This window comes from Pongo pygmaeus, chromosome 7, assembly GCF_028885625.2.
Source record: "Pongo pygmaeus isolate AG05252 chromosome 7, NHGRI_mPonPyg2-v2.0_pri, whole genome shotgun sequence".
Taxonomy (NCBI): Eukaryota; Metazoa; Chordata; class Mammalia; order Primates; family Hominidae; genus Pongo; species Pongo pygmaeus.
Genome location: NC_072380.2, coordinates 84,338,998 through 84,364,351, shown reverse-complemented (window position 1 = coordinate 84,364,351; position 25,354 = coordinate 84,338,998). Strand labels below are relative to the sequence as shown.

Here is a 25,354-nt window from a genome sequence, read left to right as displayed (position 1 = left end):
AATTGTCTTTGTCTGAATTTTGACAGTTTGATTACAATGTGTCTCAGGATAGCTCACGTTAAATTTATGCTAGTTGGAGTTCTTTGAGCTTCTTGAATGTGTGTGTTCATTTCTTTTCTCAGATTTGGGAGATTTTCAGTCATTATTTATTCAAATAGGCTTTCTAATCCTCCATCTTCTTTTTCTTCTTTGGAACTTCTCATAATGTGCATGCTGTTCTGCTTGTTTTCTTTAAATCCCTTAGGCTCTCTTCACTTTTCTTCTTTTCTTTTTTCTTTTTGCCCTTCAGACTTGATAATTTTGAATATCCTGTCTTTGAATTCACTCATTGTTTCTTCTGCCTCGCTACAAATGCTGGAGACTTCTCAAGCCTTTTCTAGGGATTCATCTTCTCTGGGCTTGTGCTTGTTATCTACCAGTTGAAGAGGCTTACCTCTCTTTACTCAGTACCTCCCCTCAGTATAATATGTCTGTGGTACTACAGCCTCTCTGGTGCTGTAGCAAGTCATGATACTGGGACACTGCCTAGTGTCTGTCTGTGACACTATCTTCTCTGGCACTAGACTAAGTCCCAATGACCTACTTTGTTATCAGTGATCCCCTCCTGACACTTATTCCTTTCAGAGCTTAGATTCAGGCAAGATAAAACTCATTTTCTTGGGTACCCTCTCAGAAGTCAGAACATTGGATGTATCTTCCACTCTTTTTTTTCTCTTATTCCAGGGAGAAACCAGGAGTTGGAAGTTTTTTTTCCCAGTGATACTGTGCTGTGCCAGAGGGAAGAGCTGTGGCAAGTAAAGGCCATGAATTTTTCTACTGTCTTTGATATGGTTCTTTTTGGCTACATGCTCACCTAGGGTTTAGGAATCTCTTAACTAGGTTCTGCATTGCTCACAAAGATAATGGTCTTTGTATTGTTTTTAATTACATATCTCTATGGAGGAAGGAGGGCCTGGGACTTACTGTTTTTCTACCTTATTGACATTTGTCCCTCTATGTATTTCTTGAATAATTAAAAACTAATTTTTAAATAAATACTAGTAGTTACAAATAATTCTAATGAAAATTTATAATCTAGATTTAACTTAACAAATATTTATGTGTATTCTACTATATAAAAACTTTCTGGAAAGATAAGCCTGAATTCCTTCAAGGACAGAATGAGGATATAACTCTTGATAATTTATCTTTAATGTCATTTCCTGTTGTAACCCTATATAAGATTAAAAAACTTACGTTACCTCAAGCAGCCAGACATCTAAAGGGACAAACTGTGTCATATGATTGTCCTTGTGTGAAATGGTTTTCTGTTTTTTTAATCTTGATATAATTTTTAATTTTTCCAATTTTCTAAAATAAGTGTCACTTTTATAATATCAAAATAAAGTTATAAAACTAGACAATAAAAATATTAGTTTATACTCAGTAGTTTATTATTATTGTATTTTATTACTCTTTATTTCTGAGGCAGTGTTACAATATAACTGCACAGAGATTCTCCATCATCCTGTGTGTAAAGAGTATTTACTCATGAAATGGTAGATATTAAGTAGTATTTATTGTTTAATGCTGTGCCTATTGAATCTATTTAAAAGTCTTCAAAACAATTATGTTTTAGTGGTACTTTAATGTTTTTGATTTTGTTATTTTAATGTTTTACACTTTTAAAAGAATAAGCATCAAAGGCAAATATTGGTATTTAAATACTGGCATTGTTTATCTTTATCATTAAATGAAATATTTAGGAGGTGGGAGAAAAATATTATATAAGACATGAAGAAACTTCCTAGAGCCTACAATTTGTTTATCTTTAACATTAAATTGAATATTTGGGGAATGGGAAGGAATTATTATGTCAAACATGGAGAGGCACTCTGAAGCCTAAGTGTAGTGGACATAGAAGTGAGAGGTGTGTTCTGGGAAGAGCGTTCATCTTGGTGTCAGAGTATATGGGCTAAATACCCTACTCTTTCATTAATTTGTTAAGTCATAATTTCCTCAGAACTTGAGATTCCTTCTCTGAAAATGAAAAAGGTGAATTAGAAGATTTACTTGATTTTAAACTTCAGTGAATTTCCAAACTAGGTTTCTGAAAGACTACTACCACTTTTCCCACAGGTATCTGAAGTAAATATTTTTGTTTAAAACGACTCAATTCTGGTTTGCTTATTTTTTTTGTAGGTTAGCTTACGGATTTATAGCCCATATGATAAATCTAGGATTTTACTGTCTTGGTCTCATACCTATGACCTTTCTTGTTGTCAGAATAAAACCAGGAATGGCTTTCAACTCCGCTGGAATCATCAGTAAAACTAGTGATCATTCAGAAATACTGGATAACTAGGTAATTTCAAATTTTGACTTTTTAAAATACAGGATTATAAAAAGTGTATTTTTTCTTAAGACTACTAAACCATAATAAATCTGAAATATCAAAACTTTGATTACTATAGATAGCCTGTAAACATTTGTATGTGGTATGAATTTCTTCTAAAATCCTTTGTAGAATGAGAGGGAATATAAACAAACAGGTCAATTAATGATTCTGTGAACTAATTTAAAAGGAATTGACATCTATTAGATGCTAGCTTAAATGCTGAAGTGTATAACTTTAAAATAGGTCTACAAGAAAGCACATTCGTAGTTGCCCGGGAAAGTGGGGCATGGGAATGGGGAGAGATGCTTTGTAGGTATGTGATTTCCATTTGAAAAGATGAAAAAGTTATGGAACCAGATAATGGTAATGGTGGTATAACATTGTGAATACACTTATTGCCACTGAATTTTATATTTTAAAATGTAAATGTACATGTAAAATGTAACACTTTTAAAATGGTAAATTTTATATATGTATTTTACCACAATAAAAATTTTATGTAGGTCTACAGATTCGTATTCTTTTATAATTCCATTGGCAATTTTTGAACTTCTCTTAATAAGGACATTATGAAATGTGGGTGTGTTAATCTCTAGTAAATTATATGAGTATTTGCATCATTTAAATTTTCTGTTTAATGCAAATGTAGACAGTATAAATTAAGCAAAATAAGTAAAAAAAAATTTAATAGTGAAAATTATGGAAATGTTAAAGTGTTTTATATCCTCGTAACTATGTATCTTACCCTTTATTGTTTTAGAATTCAAGTCTAATAACAATTTGTATGATTTTAGTTTTTTGCTCAAGTATATTAGGGTATGTCAAAGAAGTGGTTCAAATTTTCCAACAGGTATGGAATACGTTTTGTATGTCTAAAGTTGCAAATATTTTAATATTCAGAACATAAATTAATTGATAAGCTGTTACTTGAGATAATATTGTGTCGTAATAAATTCACATAGCTTGACTAACATATAGATTAGAAATACCAAGCATAAATGTTTCAAAATGTAGAAATCACATGATTTTAGGTAAGGTCACTGCCTGTTTGATGTATCTATATATATCCATAAAAGAGATGTTCCACTTTTACTGGTCCATAAAGATCTGTGTGGCTACAAATGGTTATTATGAGTGACCTTTTTGTTATTATGAGTGACTTTTCTGTCTTTCCTCTTACATAATTTTTAAACATTTTGCTAACATAATGGTTAGATTTTGAACTTGATAATTTTTAATGTAAAAGTTTATAAAGAAGTTATCTGGCCCAAGACTCCATTTCAAATGGGTCTTTCTTTGAATTCTAACAGAAATTTTTCCTTTTAAATAAAATTCCAAGTTTTAATACAATTTTGGAACTTTTTATAGCATAATTTTTACTTTATCTTCTATTTTTTTAATGAGTGAGCCAAGTTCAGATCAGAACCAAGTATATAAATTATGTGCAGGTCCTTCCTTTGGTTGATAAATGGTATGGATCCTTCATTTCTCAGTATGGAGGTTGAAAGTCTTTTATAATTTTTTTGTATATTTTCATGAATATTATTTTTATAAATCATACGTGTTTTATACAACACCTCACTTTGTGTGAAAATTTTCTTTGTTGCATCGTGTAAACACATAGATATTTGCATTTATAAGTTTGATGATAATAATGCTTTGCATTTTTGTCATTGCAGAGTGGTCTCCACAAGGAAAGCCCAGCAATTTGTAGGATTTCCTTAGGCAACAGACTCCCATAACACTAGGTTAACAGAGGACTCTGGGCCATTTCCAACACTGATCTATAACCCAAGGGCTCTGAAGTCAATACAGGATGGCATGAGGTTACTCCTTGGTCCTAAACTTCTCCCCAGATAGCTGTAAAGCTAGAAAAATTTTATTACTGGGTACATGTATATAATCATCCATAGATGCAAGGTCTGTATATGTGGTAATTTTTTATTCTTTTCTATCCCAGAAAAGGAATTACTTTATGGATATTAGCAATAGTATTGAATGGATTATCAACATGACAGGCCCCATTTTAGTGCTGCCCTTGTTCACTGAAATAGCAGCCCATCTGCAGTGGCAATGTGGAGCAATTGTGGTTTATTTCTATTGGATTAATTTCTTATTGTGTCTTCGAAGGTAAAACAAGATTTAATGATTTCCCCATCTTTAAGCATTTTTAGTATCAAAAGAAAAACTATTGTAAGTGGTGTACATTTGAAACTGGCTTATTCCTTTTCCAGTTGTTTCAAAATGTGGAGAATTTTTTATACTCTATTAAGGAAAGGCTGGAGCATGATTCCAGAGTTCAGAATGTAGACCAGGGTTTCTCAAACTCGGCACTATTGTTCTTTGTGGCCAGATAATTTTTTTCCTCCCTTCTCTTCGCTTCCCTTCCCTTCCCTCCCCTCCCCTTTCCTTCTTTCTTTTTCTCTTTCTCTTTCTTTCTTTCTTTCTTTCTTTCTATCTTTCTTTCTCTCTTCTTCTTCTTCTTCTTCTTCTTCTTCTTCTTCTCCTTCTCCTTCTCCTTCTCCTTCTCCTTCTCCTTCTTCTCCTTCTCCTTCTCCTTCTCCTTCTCCTTCTCCTTCTCCTTCTCCTTCCTCTTCCTCTTCCTCTTCTTCTTCTTCTTCCTTCTCCTTCTCTTTCTTCTTCTTCTTTTTTTTTTTTTCTAGAGGGGGACTGTCTTGTATAATTTAAAATGCTAAGCAGCATTCCTGGCTCCTGGCTTCTACCCACTAGATACCAGTAGCATCCACCCCACTCCAGTTGTGACAACCAAAAATGTATGCAGACAATGCCAGATGTCCCCTGGGTACCAAATGAGCCCAGGTCAAGAACCTTGATTTAGACAAATCTAGATTAAATGGGGAGAGTAAATGGGAAAAGTGTTGGCTATTCTTGTTTTACCTGATATTATATGTAAGCATTTACTTTGCATTAAAACACTCAAAGTGAACTGATAGATACTATGTGGAATCAAAGTGGTATAAAAGAAAAAATAAGCCTAAATAATTTAATTCTAGAGAGGGAAAAAAGGTTGAGTTCCCCAGCCTCTGAAAGTTTCATGTTATTTCACATAATCTTTCCAATAATGAGGCCAATGTTGTTACTCTAGGCTAATGTTGTTACTCGCATTGTCTAAAAGAAGCTGAAGCACTGAGTTCAGTAACTTGCTGAAGATCTCAGCTAGTCATTCACTACATAGGTATTTAATCAAAGTCTTTCTGACTCCAGGGGGCATACTTTTTCTACCATATCGTCTGCATTACTGTGTCAGGAGCACAGTGACACAAAGTTGAGTGTGCCCTCTTGGAGAGGACATGGTATGGTAAGAAAGGCAGTGGCTAAGGAATAAGAGGATTTAAGGCAGGATTTAAGACAGACACTGTCACACCCTTGGCTCTGTCATTATTAGTGGCTTTAGTGAGTTACTAGGCATCTCTGTGAACTTAGCTGAAGTCCCTTTCAGCTTTATAATATTGTAATTTCCTCTTTTAACAAGTTGTCTTTGTCAAATGCAAAGTACAAGTTAGTGGCCAGATGACAAACCCATTATTTATCCAGACATTTCCCAATATAGGATGCAGTGGGTAGAAAAGAAAACTGAAGGAGATAAAAGGATCAAATACAAATCATATGTTGTGTACCCTGCATTAGGTGTCTTCCAGTTCATGAACTCAGTTAATCTCTGCTTGATGTAGCACACAATTTACCTCTCTAATTTCTTTATTACCAATTTGGTAGCATCTTCTTTGATATTGGGAAGCTGTTATTTTTCTCGCCTACTTCAGTTGAAGTAATGTCCAGTTGCCAAGTAGTAAAATGATTTAAGATAACCTTAGGGCCAGGTGCAGTGGCTCACCCCTGTAATCCCAGCACTTTGAAAGGCCGAGGTCGGCTGATTGCTTGAGACCAGGAGTTTGAGACCAGCATGGACAACATGGCAAAATGCTTTCTCTACAAAAAAAATGCAGTAATTAGCTAGGTTTGGTGGCACACACTTGTGGTCCCAGCTACTTGGGAAGCTAAGGCAGGAGGATCACCTGAACCTCGGAGGTCAGAGTTGTAGTGAGCCATGGTCACACCACTGTGCTCCAACCTGGGTGACAAAGCAAGACCCTGGATCCAAAACTAGATAACATTAAGAGTAAGAAAAAATAAATTTGATTAACACATTGAAAATGAGATATGATTATTCAATTAATGTTTTCTTTTTCAAAATAATTGGCCTCAGTGATCTCATTTATGAAATCTAATACCTGATTTAATACACGATAGTTTCACTGTATGAATACACTTTGACTACAAAAGTGAGTATATATTTTATTTTTTCATTTTCCTAGATTTGAGAATTGTGGAATTTTCATTGTTATATTGGAGGTAATTTTTAAAACTTTGTTGAGGTCTGCAGTTGTATTTTTCTTCCTTCTTTTGGCTTTTGGACTCAGCTTTTATGTCCTCCTGAATTTACAGGTAAGGCAGTTGTATCAGTAGTTGATTTTGTCACTGTGAATTATGGAAATATATATTTATATGTAAATCTAAATAGTCTAGAAAATTTATAATTACATCACAACAGTATTTTAATACTTTAGTTTTTTCTTCTGCTATATCTTTCAAATGATTTTAGAAAAATTATTTTCCTTTTTTGAATTCTACAAAAAAGTAGGGTCTTGTTAAGTAACTTTTTCTATTGTCAAAAAGTTTAGGCCAGGCGTAGTGGCTCATGCCTGTAATCCCAGTTACTTGGGAGGCTGAGGCAGAAGAATCGCTTGAACCCGGGAGGCAGAAGTTGCAGTGAGCCGAGATCGCACCATTGCACTCCAGCCTGGGCAAAAAGAACAAAACTCCATCTCAAAAAAAAAAAAGTTTATGTAAAGTGCATGATGATTTATTCTTTATGCAGAAAATATACTTTTGATGACTTTGCCACTGCTTATTAATATTTTATCACTGCATACCTTTGAATTTTAAAAAGTATTCTGAAACATTTTTTCAGAATTCTACTCTCCAGGAAACATTTTTTCATTGTATACACTTCGCATTTCAGGATGCCTTTAGTTCTCCATTGCTGTCTATAATACAGACCTTCAGCATGATACAAGGAAATATCAATTATTGAGAGTCCTTCCTAGAACCATTTCTGAAGAATAAATTGGCACATCCAGTTCTGTCCTTTGCACAGCTTATTTCCTTCACAGTATTTGCCCCAATTGTCCTCATGAATTTACTTGTAAGTAGTTTTTTCATGTATTTTCTGTTTGTTGACCATTTGAAACATTTCATAATGATAATTATTTTTAACTTCTTTAATCTCCCTCCACTGGGGAGATGAGAAAGGATCTACCACAAAATCTATTCATTCAACACTCATTTGGTGCCTGAGGAGCACCAGGCACATCAAGAGGCTCAGGCGTGCAAAGATGCATGCACTTGGCAAATACCGAGAATCTACTAAATACCATGAACTGTTGCAAGTTCTGGGAAACAGTGTTGAAGAAAGCAGACCAATATTCAGTCCTAGTGTGATTACAAAATAGTCAGGAAGTTAAATAAACAAATAACTGTGTAGCATAATGTCATGGGGGTGATAAATGCTATGAAGAAATAAGAAGCAGGGAAAAGCAATAAAGGTGAAGGTGTGTGATGCTTTGGAGTTGGAGAGGGGGTCAGAGGTTAGGCAGAGACCTTTATGGAACATATTGTCTCTATGCTTGAATTTACCATTGACCAGAGATCCAAGTGGAGAAGTCTCTCATGCAGAGGGCATCTGCAATGTTCAGATGCCACCTTGAACCCAGCCAAAGCCTAGACACTATCAGTAGACATGAGAGTGCCCTTCCACATGGAATTCTCTACAGAATCTGCCCAAGCCATGAGCATGCTGGCTGATGCAGGCAAAGGTGCATCCCACTCGAGGTCCATGGAGGTTGCTTATTGGCATTTTCATGCCTGTTTTTCCTTTATCCATTTATGCACACATGCACATATTCCACACACTTTCTCTGAGTCTGACTATGTACCAGAGAATGTACTAGTTAGAGCTTCTGGAAAGAAAAAAATTATGCAGGCTCGTAAGTATTTTGGTCCACTTATTTGATACAACTCCAGAGTTTTATTTCGGTGACCTAGAAAAAGAAAGGATGGCAATAGGAATAATGGAGAATGACACAAAGTCTACATTCTTCTCCGATAATTGTTTATGTTTTAGGAGATAATTATCCAGAAGAGAATTGGGTTTAGCAGTAGTGCAGGTTGGCCCTATTCTGAGGATCCAAACATCCAACACCCACTGTGCATCTCTACCTGGATATCCTGGTGGAAAATCAAAACCAACAGAGCCAAGACTAATGTTATCTTTCCTTCAGAATCTCCACTGCCTCTCAGTACAATCTCCTAGTCATCCTACTAAGATCATTGGCAGATAGTCTCTATTTCACTCTCCCACGTTTCTCCTCAGTTCTTTCAATAATTCTTTGGCTTTCACATCTGCTTCCAGTTGGCTTGGACTGTCATGGTTCCTCATCCAAATTTCTGCAGCAGCCTCAAGAGCATCTCTACCTTATCACACTGCTTTGTCTAATTCTTCCTACAAATGGTCACCAGAGTGACATTCTGATAATTAAAAACTGAACCCATCAGTGACTCTTTTAAATATTTTTTCCATGCCACTTGAAAAGCTTTAATTCAGTCCAAACCCATCAGCACAGCAGGCAAAGGTCCCTATGAGCTGGATTTACCTATATCTTACCCAATTCCTACTGTTCCCAGGATTTACCCAGAAATGCACATTCCCTGAGTGTGTCACTCTTTCCTTCATGCTGCCTACACTCTGTAGAGGCTCTTCCTTTTGCCTGGAAATCCTCCCACCATGGGTTAACGCTATGCTTTCAAAACAGCACAAGTATCACTTATTTGGGGTAGACTTCCAATTACCTTACTCTATTGGGTGCTCTTTCCTTGTGTTACCATAGCTTTGAGGATACAAATAGATAATAATAATGAAGCCTACTTTCTAGATTATTGCAAAGATTAAATCAGCTAATATAAGGGACTTAAAACAGTATTTGGCACATGATAAGCATTTGATAAATGTTAGTGACCATTAAAAGTTAATAATTGATCTCTTCTATGGCTTACAAGTTCAAATGTCTTCAGACCCCAGGCAAGGATCTAAAATATGTGAAGCAGCAGGTATGAGATGGTTAGCTTTGGGTTGGTTTTTTTTTTTTTTTTTTTTTTTTTTTTGAGATAGCGTTTCAGTCTGTGACCCAGGCTGAAGTGCAGTGGAGTGATCATGGCTCACTGAAGCTTCTACCTCCTAGTCTCCGATGATCCTCCCACCTCAGCCAACCTAGTAGCTGCAACTACAGGTGCTCACCACCATGCCGAGCTAATTTTTGTATTTTTGTAGAGAGGGGGTTTCACTGTGTTGCTCAGGCTGATCTGGAAGTCCAGGGCTTGGGTGATCCTCCCACCTCAGCCTCCCAAAGTGCTGAGATTACGAATGTGAGCTGCCACGCCTGGCAAAAATCAGAGATATTTGGTTTTGATGGGGACTGTTGTAAATCGGTGAGAATACCCAGTTGAAGACTTGCAAATGAAAAACCAAACAAAAGTTATTCTGCCCAGTAAAACCTATTTCCTGACTATATCCAGTTCTCAATGCTTGTTTGCAAGCCCTAGAATATAGTCTCCCTCTCTTCATTGATTCTGTGACTGTTTTGTTTACCTATTATGTGCCCTGCTCTATACTGAGCACTGGGCATCCAGTGGTGACCTTCACAGATCACTTTTCACATAGGGTTTACTGGACTTTGAGCTCCTCAAGAGCAGTCACTGACTTTTCTTTCTGGTGCAGTATGCAAGATGCTGGCTCAGCAAAGACAGGAACTAAGTGCCTGAAAAATAAATGAGTGAGTGAAATGAGCTAATTCATCAGATTGAGTAGAACTGAGCTAACACCTTCCCCCCACCTAATCCTATCTAGCCATAAATTTCTGGTTTCTCACTAGAGCCTCTCCTGCCCCTATAGTATATGTTTTCCTTCTGAACATATGTAAGATATGAAATGTATCATTCTCTCAGTTTGGTATTTGTTTCCATGTTGTTAAATCACTCTTGTCTACCTTAGTTACTAAACTCCTGGAGTTTCCTACCATGTTGTGTGGCCACACCCAATGGCATGTGATATCACATCATCCTTGTCCTTGCAAAAAAAAAAAAAAACAAAAAAACAAAACAGATTTTTATCTTAAATGAAATGAATTTCAGATTAATTTGTGTGTCTTAACACTTAAGAGTACTGAACCTCTGAAAGTGGCCATAATCGTTGCAGAGGTATATAAGCCTTGTAGTTTTCTGTAAGGTGTATTACCAAAGTATTCTGCAGCTACTACTAGTAGATCACATGCCCAGTCTCCCAATTTAGCCACAGAGACCTTGCTATGCTTTCAATTTTTATCCCATCCAAAATGTACATATAGAAACCTAATCACCAAGAAGATGGCATTAGAAGGTGGGGCCTTTGGGAGGTGATTAGGCCATGAGAGGAGAGCCCTTATGAATGGAATTAGTTCCCTTATAAAAGAGCTATGAGGGAGCTTATTAGCTCCTTTGCCCTTCTGCCATATGGGAACATATAGAAGGTGCCACCTGTGAGGAATGGGCTCTCACTGGAAACCAGTTCTGCCTGAGTCTTGATTTTGGACTTCCCAGCCTGCAGAACTGTAAGCAATTAACTTTTGCTATTTATACATTACCCAGACTAAAATATTTTGTCACAGCAGTCTGAATGGACTAAGACAGACCTTACATGCATTTTTAGGTGGACCATTCAACTGTAGTGATTTAATTTTGTGTCATACTTCAGATTGGCTTGGCAGTTGGTGACATTGCTGAGGTCCAGAAACATACGTCATTGAAGAGGATAGCTATGCAGGTAAGTGCAGTGCCTCCCCACTTATGATAGTGTTATGTTCTGGTAAACCCACAATAAGTTAAAAATATTACAAGTCAAAAATGGGCATTTTGTAGGAATATGCCAGTTAGAAATTTACACCACTTACACTGTTAAGTTGGGCTATTTTCCCTCCTGATCATGTGGCTGACTGGGTTCTGTGGCTTGCTGCCACTGTCCAGCATCCCAGGAGAGTACCACATACTGCTAGCCCAGAACAGATCAAAGTTTAAAATTTGAAGTATAGATTCTACTGAATGTGTATCACTTTCACACCATCATAAAGTCAAAAAAGCATGAGTTGAACCATCCTAAATTAGGCATTGTCTACATTACATCTATTTAAACCTACTGAAATTAATACAATTATAATTACTTCCTTTTCTGAGAGCACAGTTATTTAGCAATGGATGTTTTCTTAATCCTGAGGAGTCACATCCTGTGTCTTTTTGCATGTTATCTGGTATACCTGCTGTAATCAAAGATGATGAAAAAAATGTCCTAGAACAATTTTAGTAGAGAAATTAAGAAATTGCCTGAGCATCTTTTGTTATGTTAACCTGTGGCTACCCAGGTAGCTAGCTGCTTGATCAAGAGCATCACTGGCATCCTAGCCCCGCTGTTTAAAGGAGCTTCTTCTATTTTGTGCAGGGAATCACAGGGTCCCCACAGCATGATTTATATTGAAGTTTTAACTGAATCTATGTGGCTTTGTTCTCTTGTGACGTCTCTCTTATTTTTATGGACAATTTGATGTAAAATGTGGTGTCAAAGTTTCTTGGCTAGGTCCTTGGCTATTGAATATTGTGAGTTACTTTTCTGTAATACAACACCAAATTATTTACCTGTTCTTGACTGGATTGTCTTTAAATTTCAAATTCAAGTGGGCATTTTTGATGCTTCAAGGATATTTGTTGACCAGTTTACTATACGCATTCAGAAACTTTGGCCAGTTTGAGAGATAGAAAAATCATATTATGTTATAACTTTCTATTCACTCTTGTCTCCTCTTCACTCTTATTTGTCACAATTTTCTTCTCTGTTATTCATTCAGCCATACATTAACATTTATTTTTTGAAAAACAATGTTTCAATACATAGAGTGAACAAAGTGCAGCATCCCAGGAGATGCTGGGATGCTTAGCATGAGAGCCCAGAGGAAACAGAGAGATGTGATCCCTGACTGTTAAGTGAACTATGTCTACTTAGCACACCAGCTAGGCATTCATAGAATGAAATATCAAAAATCAACTGAGAACTATCCTTAAATTCTATGCTGTATGACATGGGTGTATATTATACAGAGATACAGAGCGATTGGAACATTTAGAGAACAGAAACAGTTAAATGATTATCAGGTACATAAAAACATGCAAAAATAAGGGATGCTACATGGAGGGGGTGAGATGAGTCAGTGTTGAAAGATGGTTGGGATTTAGCAGGACATCGATACCGTCCTGAAAGGAGGGGCCAGTAAGAGCAAAGGACCACATCAGAACAGGGAAAATGGCCAAGGCACTGGCCCAAGGCCCCCTTGTCTGGAAGGATCATTCATGTTAGTGGGTAACTAGATTGCTGCAGATGACAGGGGGGTTTATTCAAAACTAGCAGAGAAAAACCTTAGCAAAAGGGCAGTAAATTATGAAGTGCTTCAAATTACTTTGTAAGTTAGTGGAGAGTTATTATTAGCTCTTCCACAATGAAAATGGTGTATATGGTGATCTGCTGTTATCTTGGTTTAGTGGGGAAAGATCAGAGGTAGGAAGAGCTAATGATAGGTTGTTAGTGTCACAAAGATGGGGTTTAGGACTCCAGGTATGTTTATATGGAGAGGGGATGTATAAACTTCTTGGCAGGTATGTCAGCAATACCTCATAATGCCCTAATACCTCTTTAAAATACACTGGGGAATAAAAATAATAATACAAGCAGTAGCACCAAATAAAATATCTTGGGGAAGCTCACTCAACTACAGTGCCAGTGGCGTTGAGCTGAAAAGTACGATGCTATATTTTGTTTACTTTGCTCCCTGAAAGTAAACAACACAAATCCTAGTACCCCCATGTTATCTGTGCCTTGTTTCGGATCAAAAACAGCATCGACTGGAAAACCAGGAAGCCATTCTCCTACTTCCCCTGAGTTATTTCTTAAGCAACTCTCTGCATCCATTCTGAAACCTATGTCTGAGCCCATAGCAGCAGTGGACATGTAGCATGCATTTCCTACAGGGTCATTTAATGCTCTCATAGAATTCTCTGAAATGAAAGTGAGAGGTCAGCCCAGCTGCTGTCCAGAAGTCAGGAAGTAGGAATCAGTATTCATTTTGCTGTACTAATGATTGCCTCTGTGCCATATAAGAATTTCAGATACTAATTAATGGTTCTGTCAATAAATCCAAAATGCATCTTAGGTGGAACTCCATACCAGCTTAGAAAAGAAGCTGCCATGCTGTTGCATACGCAAAGTGGATCAGAAATCCACCACCGTATGTCCCAACAAACCCAGATGTGGTGGGACATTCTTTGTAAGTACACGTAACAAATAACATCAATAACCTGACATTGCTTGACATCCATTCCTTGTGTTATTCCTAAGGGGGTCATTTTATAGACTTTGAGCCATCTCTGCCTATGAGAAAGAAATAGCTGTGCTTTAAAAAAATGAATATGATTAACTCAAGATGTGAAAGGACTAAGTGACAGAGGGTGAAATTTGCCCTCATGTTTCGGGTGGCTCATCCATAGCATCTGTGTTAAATACATACTGTCCCTGTGAGAGCAGATGGGTGGGAGACCAACCTTACCCTTTCAGTATCTTTTATTACAGCAAAGATATACTTCATTTGTTTTTCCTAGTCACATGTCACTTACATTTGTGTGTAGATATATATGTGTGTATGTACAGCTAAGTGTTTATAATATGCAATAAAGAACACACATCTACACACACACACACACACGCACATAGTATTAATCCATTTTCACACTGATATAAAGAACTGCCTGAGATTGAGTAGTTTATAAAGGAAAGAGGTTTAATAGACTCACAGTTCCACATGGCTTGGGAGACCTCAGGAAACTTACGATTATGGTGGAAGGCGAAGGGGAAGCAAGGCACCTTCTCACAGGCAGCAGGAAGGAGAATGAATGCAGGAGGAACTACCAAACACTTACAAAACCGTTAGATCTTGTGAGAATTCACTCACTATCGTGAGAACAGCATGAGGCAAACTGTCCCTATCATCCAATTATCTTCACGTCATCTCTGCCTTGACATGTGGGCATTATGGGGATTATGGGGATTATAATTCAAGATGAGATTTAGGTGGAAACACAAACCCTAACCATGTCATTCCAGCCCCAGCCCATGTCAAATCTCATGTCCCTTTCACATTTTAAAACAAATCATGCCTTCCCAACAGTCCTCCAAAGTCATAATTTATTCCAGCATTAACCCAAAAGTCCAAGTCCAAAGTCTCATCTGAGACAAGGCAAGTCCTTCTGCCTAGGGGCCTGCAAAATCAAAAGCAAATTAGTTACTTCCAGGATACAATGGGGGTACAGGCATTGGGTAAATATTCCTGTTTCAAATGGTAGAAATTAGCCAAAACAGAGGGGCTACAGGTCCCATGCAAATCTGGAATCTGGTTGGGCAGTCATTAAACCTTAAAGTTCCATGCGACTCAGTGACTCACATCTAAGTCACACTGATGCAAGAGGTGGGCTCCCATAGCCTTGGGCAGCTCCATCCCTATGGCTTTACAGGTTACAGCACCCCTCCCAGTTGCTTTCACAGGCTGGCATTGAGTGTCTGCAGCTTTTCCAGGTGCATGGTGCAAGCTGTCAGTGGATCTACCATTCTGGGGTCTGGAGGATGGTGGCCCTCTTCTCGCAGCTCCACTATGCAGTACCCTAGTGGGGACTCGGTGTTGGGGCTCCTAGCCCACATTTCCCTTCCACAGTGCCCTAGCAGAGGTTCTTCATGAGAGCTTCGCCTCTGCAGCAATCTTCTGGCTGGACATCCAGGCATTTCCATACATCATCTGAAATCTAGATGGAGGTTCCCAAACCTCAATCTTGACTTCTGTGTACTCTCAGGCCCAACACAACATGTAAACTGCCAAGGCTTGGGGCTTGCACCCTCGGAACCAAAGGTTTGAGCTGTACCTTGGCCCCTTTTAGCCATGGGTGGGTCATGAGGTACAAAGTTCCAAGACTGCACAAAGCAGCAAGGCCCTGGGCCCGGCCTACAAAACTGTATTTTCCTCCTAGGCCTCTGGGCCTGATTGGAGGTGCTGCCATAAAGACCTCTGACATGCTCTGGAAACATTTTCCCCATCGTCTTTGGGATTAACACTTGGCTCCTCATTACTTATGCAAATTTCTGCAGCTGGCTTGAATCTGTCCACAGAAAATAGGTTTTTCTTTTCTATCACATTATCAGGCTGCGAATTTTCCAAATTTTTATGCTCTGCTTCCCTTTTAAATATGGGTTCCAATTCCAAGCCATCTCTCTGTGGATGCATAAAACTGAATGCTTTTAAGAGCATGCAGGGCACCTATTGAATGCTTTGCTGCTTCGAAATTTCTTCTGCCAGATACTCTAAATCAACTCTCTCTAGTTCAAAGTTTCACAGATCTTTACAGCAGGGGCAACATGCTGATAGTCCCTATGCTAAAGCATAGTAAGAAGCACCTTTATTCCAATTCCCAAGTTCCTCATCTCCATCTGAGACTATCTCAGCCTGGACTTCATTGTCCATATCACTATCAGCATTTTGGTCAAAGTCATTTAACAAGTCCACACTTTTCCACATCTTCTTGTTTTCTGAGCCCTCCAAACTGTTCCAACCAATACCTGTTACCCAGTTCCAAAGTCACTTCCACATTTTCAGGTATCTTTATGGCAGTATCCCACTCTCCCCAGTATCAATTTACTGTATTAGTCCATTTTCACACTGCTATAATGAACTGCCTGAGACTGGGTGGTTTATAAAGAAAACAGGTTTAATTGACACAGTTCCACATGGCTGGGGAGGCCTCAAGAAGCTTACAATCATGACAGAGGTAAAGGGGAAGCAAGGCGCCTTCTTCACAAGGTACAGGATGGAGAATGAATGCAGGAGGAACTACCAGACACTTATAAAACCATCAGATCTCATGAGATCTCACTCACTATCATGAGACCAGTGTGCAGGAAACTGCCCCCATGATCCAATTACCTCCACCTAGTCTCTCCCGTGACAAATTATGGGGATTATAATTCAAGATGAGATTTGGTTGGGAACAAAAAGCCTAACTCTGTCTCTCTCTTTCACACACACACACACACACACACACTCACAGTTGGAATGTCCACTATAGAAAGTATATGAAGTGATCAAAGACTAAGCAAGACCATTGCATTATAATGGAAGACGGACCATATAAAGAGCCAGAATTACTGGGTGCTAATTATAACCATGCCTGGGCTCCCCTCATCTCTATGACTGTTTTTCCTGAGTTCTTTGCAGGTTAATTTCCTTTGTGTAGTCATAAAATGATAAATTCGCCCTGAATAACAGTCTAGGCTCTACTCTAACCCCACACTATCTTCTGAGTAGGCTTACAAAGCCTAACTCTTACAAAGCAGAGTAGAATCAAGCTGTCAAAAGTGATTAGAAATTTTCAATGATCACTCCAGCCTTTAATTTGGTATACACACCATATTAAGTCATTTAAGTGAGTCAGTAAATGTGGCTTGTAATATAAGAATGACAGTAATATCTATATGTGTATATTCTTTGATTGTCGGTGATGCATCGATTTACCAAAAACAGTAGATAACAAATTAAAATGTACTTTACTATTTTCAAATTGCAGTTTGATTAAGTACAATTGCAATTGTACTTAATTGAAAAAAATCAAGTTTTATATGAACAAAAAAAAAGGGCCACTGGAAAAGCTGATATTATTAAGTTCCATTAAGATCTTACTTTTTTAAGTATACAACAAATGATCCATTGTATTTTGGCAATGAGTAAATCCTCATTTGTCATAAATTAGCTATTTACCTTCTTTGTTCTCCAATATTAAAATTGAGTAGCAGTCTGATTACACTCATTTTTTTCTTGGCTGAACTCATATGTATATTTTTCAGTCACAGTTTTTGTGAGATCCTCTGATTAATATTTATTTATTAAGACTTTTGAAGTATGAAAATTTACAGATCAATTCCATTAGAGAAATAATAAGGTTCTTTGCCAACATTAGAATTAGTGATTGTAAATTAGTCTTTTGAATAAATATAAAATTAAGATAAAGTTTCTATTACTGAAAAGGGGATTGCATTGTTTTTAGACTCCCCTCCCAAAGGGAAAAATATATATATAATGTTGTTTTAAGTTTTTGTAGCATCTTAGAATAGATTTCAGACATTTACTTGATTTTATAACAATTAAGGTTTGAATGGCAACATTTGGACTAGTAATTCTTCTTGGTGTAAATTGAACAACAAAATAGAAAAAATACATTTAGGATAAATAAATACATGTATCCCTTACTCTGTTTTAATTACTTTTGTTGTCTCATTTAATACACTGCAAGAGACATACTATTTTCCTAATTTTTGAAGATGAAGAAACTAAGGCCCAGAGAAGTTAAGTAACTTGTTTAAGGTCAGAATAATATTGTACTGTCCAGCAATATGCCTAAGAGTTATACAACTGCATACTTTTCATTTGCTTATTGTATGCTAGTTTCTTTCAGTAGTTTCATTCACTGCACAGTTCAAATTGCTCAAGGCTGGAGAATCCTGCAGAAATTTTGAAATCAGATGAAACACTACCAACTCAATATTAGCTCAATTTTTTTTAACACTAAACATGTATCCACTTACGCTTTGCATAACAACAATAATTTCACATTTTAATTATGCCATTACATTGACCAAATTTTGATTATTGTTGCCTAAAATAAATACATATGGGAGTGGAAATTTGTGAGATTTTGGGTAGAAAATCTCCTTGGGTCCATGGCTGCCCATCAGATAGTCTCACAAAGAATGGTATATTTGCTATAGTTAAGTTAATCAAAGTCCCTTGGACCACTCATGAATCTAAAAATGCTATCTTGTATCTATGTATGCTACACAAATAAGACAGGGAATTTTGAAAATTATAAGCATTTTGTGTCTTTTAATAGCTGAATTCCTAACCTCTTACCTCAAGGCATCATCCTGTGCTTCCCAGCAATAATTCTGTTTCCCCAATTTGTCTGTTTCTTTGTTCTTAACTCTATTTGAACACTTCCCCACTTGACTCTAAACTTTTGCCCATAGCAAGTCCTACTCGCTCTAGGCCCCCTACTCCTAGAAGAAAATAGAAACATAAAAAGGTAACCTACCCTACCCCAAGATGTTATACTCTAATCCCCAGAACCTATGAAACTTATATCACTTTCACTGTTATGTTATGTTATGTTATGTTATGTTATGTTATGTTATGTTATGTTATGTTATGTTATGTTGTGTTGTGTTATATGGCACAGTTAACCTGAAGATAGGAGACTATTTGGGTGTACCTAATCTAATCATGCAAGTCCTTCAAAACAAAGGGTTTTCCCTGACAGGTGGCAATAAGGGAAGTAAAACTTTTAAAGCATGAAAATGATTCAACACGCCATTGCTGGCTTTGTAGATGGAAGTGACCACATGATGAAGAATGCAGGCAGCTTCTAGGAGCAAAGATCAGGCCCTAACTGACAGCCAGCAAGGAAACAGGGACCTCGGGTCTACAACCACAAGGGATTGGATGCTTCCAACAGCCTTTATTAGCTTGGAAGTGGATTTCCTCCCAGATCTTCCAGAAAAGAACCCAGCATGACTGATACCTTGACTTCAACCTTATGAGATTCACAGAACTTAGTCAAGCGTTTCTGGATTCCGTCAAGTTTCTCAATTTGTGGTAATTTGTTATTCAGTGATATAAAACTAGTATGTCATCATATTTGAGAGGCCCATGTGGCAAGGAACTCTTGCCAACAGCTGGCTAGGAACTGAGGCCCTCGGCCCAACAGTCCTGTGGGGACTAAATTCTGCTGAGGCTCACTTGTCCCTGGAAACAGCTCCTTCCCAGACAAGTGTTTGGATGAGACTCCACTTTTGATTGGCACCTTGACTGTTGCCTTCTGAGAAGCCCTAAAGCAGAGGACCCAGATAAGTTGTGCCTAAATTACTGACCCACACATACTGTGAAATAATGAATGTGTGCTGTGTTAAGCTGTTATGTTTCGGGGGTTGGGGGGAGATCTTGTTATGAAGCAACAAATAATGAATACAGATGGAAACTTCCTCAATTTCTTTCCATCAAACCTACAACTGATGACCGTGAAAATGCAATGTGCTGCAACTGGGCTTACTCCTTCACCACCAAAGGTGCCAACGAACTTCATGCCAAATCCAATGGGCACTTGATATCTAAGAATGTTTGTAATTGCTGCCCATTCTTTCTTTGGCTTCCACCACACCCTGCTTTCCTAGTTTTCTTCCTACTGAGATCACTGTTAAGAGGACTCACGAACACCTTCCTTCTGCGGGTTTTGGTCATCATGGGAAACATACCTTGTCCTTGCTTTTGGTAGAAGAGTGGCTTTCTCTGAATGTAGAACACTCCTCTTGCTCTGCCTTCAGAGTGGTTGGCCAGATCTTTCCCATTAGACATTTTCAGGTAGACATCAGGTACCAGTTGCTACCTCCTCCAAATACTAATGGGCATATGCCAAGCTCTGTGAGTGGTCCTCTTGCAGCTTCCTTCCACTCACCCACAGCAAGGAAAGGGAGCATGGTGACAACCCTCAACAAATAAATATACTGCTGCCTTTAACTTTCTTCTTTTAGGTGGTATGGAGGTGAATGATCTATCAATGCTGGGAAAACCAGAATCACAGTCTCTTAGCGTATCCTGCATAGCCAGCAACAGTGAAATGCATCACTTAATATGGTATTACACCCATTATTGAAAGGATGCAATTTTATTCATAAAGATGAAGCAGCTAATACAATTCATTCAAATTTTAGCTTTGGATAAATTTATTAGCATTGTATCAGAGAACTCCAGCATGTAGTAGGTCCTGTAAATATAACAGGAACATTGCATCAAAAATACTTTGTAGTTTTGCCCCCAAGAGCCTGCAATATATTACACCATGTAAAATATTTCTTTGTTTTCAACAGACCAATGTCATGGCACTATGCACACAACCAGATAGTATGCCAACATCATCACTATTTATAACATATTTGGAAGAAATTCACTACATGTGAATATTGTGGCTGATTCCCCAACATTCACTCCACCTAGGTGACTGACCTGAATCAATGCAGATTCATTCCTCTTTCCAGTGAGTGGTTCAAGCCTGGGCATATGACCAATGAGACGTGTGAGGAAGTCTGCAGGGACCTTCAAGAAACATTTCCTTGGCTCAAAGAGAGACCTCCAGAAAAGGATGCTCTCTTCCCTTCTAGATATTGTGTCGGAATGAGAAAACTTGAACTGCTGCAGCTATATTTCCACCAGCCTGAAAACGGAGCCTAAACTGAGAATGGCTGAGAAGAGATGAAATGATTGTGGATCGTTGATGACATCACCAGGTCAACCAAACTTGAAGCCTGCATTTTCTCTGGATCTGCTGCTATGTGGAATAATGGATAGTTCAAGCCTATTGGAATCCAGGTTTTTATGATGTGCAGCAAAAACTAGTCTTCTGATAACATATTATGAGCACCAATATAATGTGCTGAAAAAGGACTGCTTATAGTTAAATATATGGAGACATACCTAGGAAGAAAATCAGAGGATTTAAGAAAAACTTAGAATAAACAGCAGGGCCTACTTGTAGATTCATTCTTATGAAGAACTAATTTGGTACCAGAATCAAGATGTCAGACAAGAACCAAGGCAGAAATAAATAGATGAGAAATATAAATGGAGTCAGAAGTTGGAGGTGAACGTTACGTGTTTGCATCCCAAAACTATGACCTCAAGCCACCGCAAAAGTCCAAGTAAGAGAAGCCTCTAGGCCAATACAGAGAAATTTTTGAAACAGGAAAGGCCCCAAATGTTCTGCTTTCTTATATGAAGAACATAGGTCATTGTTTAACTTCCTGATTGGCAAATGACCTAAAAGATAAAAGAAGATAATATCGAACATCCACCTGTTGGGTCCTGATGGTACCAGGCACAGGCTGTAAGCCCCTGATCTACGGTAAGATTGGAACACCAGAAAGTTCTAAACATACACTGAGAACGATAGGATATTCCATAAGTTCATCATCAAGTCATTTTACATGACTGGTTTTATTTCAATATATTCAATCAATTTTAAAGAATATGTGGTGTATGTGCCAGAATTTATATTCTAAATATTAATTCATTTTTATTGTTGCTATTGAAGTGTGGGTCTCACCTATGACAAAACATATCTACAGATACGATTAAACCACATTTTCAATTGTATGATTGTTGATGTGTTGTTAGGTGTACATGGTTTTACATATTGTAGAAAGTTATCTCATTATTCTAATCCTTTCCTCTGCCAGTGCTAGAGGAAGAGTCTTCTATTCCATGCATGTGTCAAGGACAGATTAAATTTTACAAATCTAGAAGTAGACTTTTAAAATCAGATCGACCATAGCTCAAATTCCAGCATTGACATTTTTCTATGTGATCTTTGAAATGTTACTTAATCCCCCAAATCTGTTTTCTTCTTAGGAAAATGGAGATAATATGTCTCTCTAAGAGAGACATAAGTTTCTTATAAGACCTGAAGAGGAAAATGTGTGTAAGTTGCTTATCAGTCAGCCATGCACATAACGGAGACCAAATAATGCCAGCTGTCATCCCATTTTTCCTAAAAAGCACTTACATTGGAGAGAGCAAAGTAATTGAGGGGATGAGGGAATTTTATTAGCCAATGAAAATATGTTTTTATTTATGGGGATTCACATTTAAAATTAAGTACTCATATATCTATTAATTAATTTCCTTCAGCAAAGTTTACACAAAGGGCTATAAGAAGTGAAAATATTTTTACGTGGATAAAAATTCTAGGTTACAGATATTAAAACACGGCACTATTTTTAGCTGGATTATACTTAACTCTGTGAAAAAGAAAAAATCTGGCTGTACCATATTTTTTGAACTCTTAGAATAAAGAAAGAGATTCTGTTGAATGGCAGTATGCCTAGGAGTCCCTCTTTTTTTTAGCTCCTAGTAGCTGACAGTTCTGAGAGATGACTATGAGACTGTGCTCCAGTGTTTACCAACGGAACTAAATCAACAAAAGAAGTGTCTGACAAATTTATATTCACAGAAGTCAAGCCACCGAAATCTGGTGTGTGCGAGAGCAAACATGGCTTAGAGAAGAAGTAAAAACAATAGTAACTCTCCCTCCGTTCTATCCTATGTAAACCCTTTCCAAGGGAGGTTACAGGCGCATATGTCTCGTGGATGCGCAGGATCACAGGATGCTGATCTCCAGTAAGGGCTCCTCAGCAGAAGCCTCGACTCAGGAGGGGAATGGAGGAGGATTAGAAGCAGAGGGACGGCCTGGTGCGGTGGCTTACACCTGTAATCCCAGCACTTTGAGAGGCCGAGGTGGGGGGGATCACGAGGTCAAGAGTCAAGACCATCCTGGGCAACATGGTGAAACCCCACCTCTACTGAAAACACAAAAATTAGCTGGTGGCGCACGCCTGTAGTCCCAGCTACTCGGAAGGCTGAGGCAGGAAAATCACTTGAGCCCGGGGGACACAGGTTGCGCCACTGTACTCCAGCCTGGCAACAGAGGGAGACTCAGTCTCAAACAAAACAAAACAAAACAAAAAACACACAAACAAAAAACAAAAAAGCAAACAAGCAGAGAGATGCTGGGGAGAAGAGTTTCCGCGAGGGCTCTTCTTCATGACCCTGTGGGATGAGGGGCACTCTTCTCATGCAGCTTTTGACCAAGATTTAAAGGAGTGTGGGGAAGCAGAAACACCCAGCCCAAACCTGTTCCATTTTCTAAATGTGTAAATAGATCATGTCTTCCACACACTTAGAATCTATTCACTGAATCTCAGTTTTATTTGCCTGAATTTTAACAGGAGCTCCATGACTTCTAATTCAAGTATTTTTCTTGTGAGTGCAATGGTATTGATATTTTATGTTGCTGACTGATGAGAGACTCATCTATTTTGACTAGCAGGCAAACAGTTTGCAAAGCACCTCAATGGTACTTCTTTTTGAAGACTAAGATCTGTCCCTTATTGGAATTTCTTGCCCCTTTTTTTCTTCTCTAACAGCAGTACGTATAGATATATATCTGTAAATATTTCTGAATCTCCTAAAATTATTTGTTTACAAGTCTCTACTCCATCAAAGTGTCAATTCTCTGACGTCAAGAACCTGGTATTATTTGAATTTAAACTCTCAGCACCTAGCAAGTGACTGATAAAGGATAAGCCCCCAATACTCTTGTTGCATGGGTAGATAAATGCTGACATTCCTTTGCCACAATTGCAAAGATGGAAAGCAGATATGACTGGAAGGGAATTTTACAAAATCTTATATCCTTATATGATCAAGTATATCTTTGGTTTGTTTCTGTTCAATAAATATATATTAAATATCTGTAGGTACCAGCCAATGTTTTAGGTATACAAGTATATATCTAGGATAATTGAGACATTAGTCCTACTTACAAGTAGTCCAACACAAACTATTACTTTTAAAATTTGGTCTAGAGAAAAATGATGCCTTGATGTGTCCATGTAGCTCATTTGTATGTCTGATGGCACTTAATCCATTTAGGATTATGATACCATTTACAATGGTTTTCTTATTCCAATTAAACAACTATAATCAGTATTATCAATAGATCATAAGACAAAAAACAGTAAGTTTTTAAAAAATTGCTCATTTCTACGTACTGTACAGTTTCATGAACTTGTGCACTTCCTGTCTTGGGGTACCTAACTATATTATTGTGGTTTTGTAGTTATCTGTTCGTATATTTGGTTCTTCACTTGTCCTTTACTTGAGACTTGCAACACATTAAGGCAATTTGCAAAACTCCTTTGATTTTTGAGTCATTGTTGCCATCCAGTGGGAGAAGATGGTATTTTATTAAATAGAAGGAAGTCCATTACCCTAAATAACTAACATTATAATGTTAATTCAATTTTTATAATCAGAAACTACCAAAAATTAAATTGCTCATACTATCGAATTAAAACCAAATCTAATAAAAACAGTTATTTAAAACATTTATGACTGTAAAAAATTTTTATCAGTATTACAGATACTGTAACTGACATGATTCATGCTTGGATTGCTGGACACATAGTTGAATAATGTATGTCCTTTATGTTACTCTACATTTATTACAGTTAGAGGTGTATTCAAATCTGGTAACTCTTTATGATTACTCTTCGTGCTTCCAATGTTTCTTCCATTTCTTCAGGGTTCTCTGTGAAAGATACATACAGCTTCATGTAGGTTCATTCTAGTCCTGCTGCTCAATGAAGTTCCCTTTAATATTTTCTTAGCCTTTTTTCTATGTTTTTTTCAGAATTCTATTTCAAAGTTCAATGATAGTTCTACTTCCTGTAACTCTTTTTAGATAAATAAATGTTTGAAAACAAAAAAAAACTCATAAATTTTTTGCAGTGTTTAAGTATAAACTAGCTGATGTGCTATAGAAATTTGAGCTTGATTTTTTAAAAGGTTAAATAAATAAATGCTCATAAATTCATGTAATTTCTACATACAGTCACCAACTGCCTGTAACCTGGCAGAGTCAAGATTTATAAACAAGCAAAAATAAACTTTATTTAATCAATGTATTTCCAAGAGCGTGTTGTCCAGCAAAATTAGAAACATACATCTGAGTTTTACAGAGAGTCTTTGCCCTAATCCCTTGTCAGAGAGAAAGTCACAGAATCGCTTGTATGAATTCCTCGAAGTACTACCCAGTTTAGATGGGTCTTTGCAGCAAATCACATATCAC

At 37.5% G+C, this 25,354-nt stretch overlaps 1 pseudogene; it reads left to right on the top strand.

The window, feature by feature from the left end:
- LOC129042094 (transient receptor potential cation channel subfamily A member 1-like) overlaps positions 1-24,883 on the top strand; it is a 60,427-nt pseudogene extending 35,544 nt beyond the window's left edge.
- The last annotated feature ends 471 nt before the right edge of the window (positions 24,884-25,354 follow it).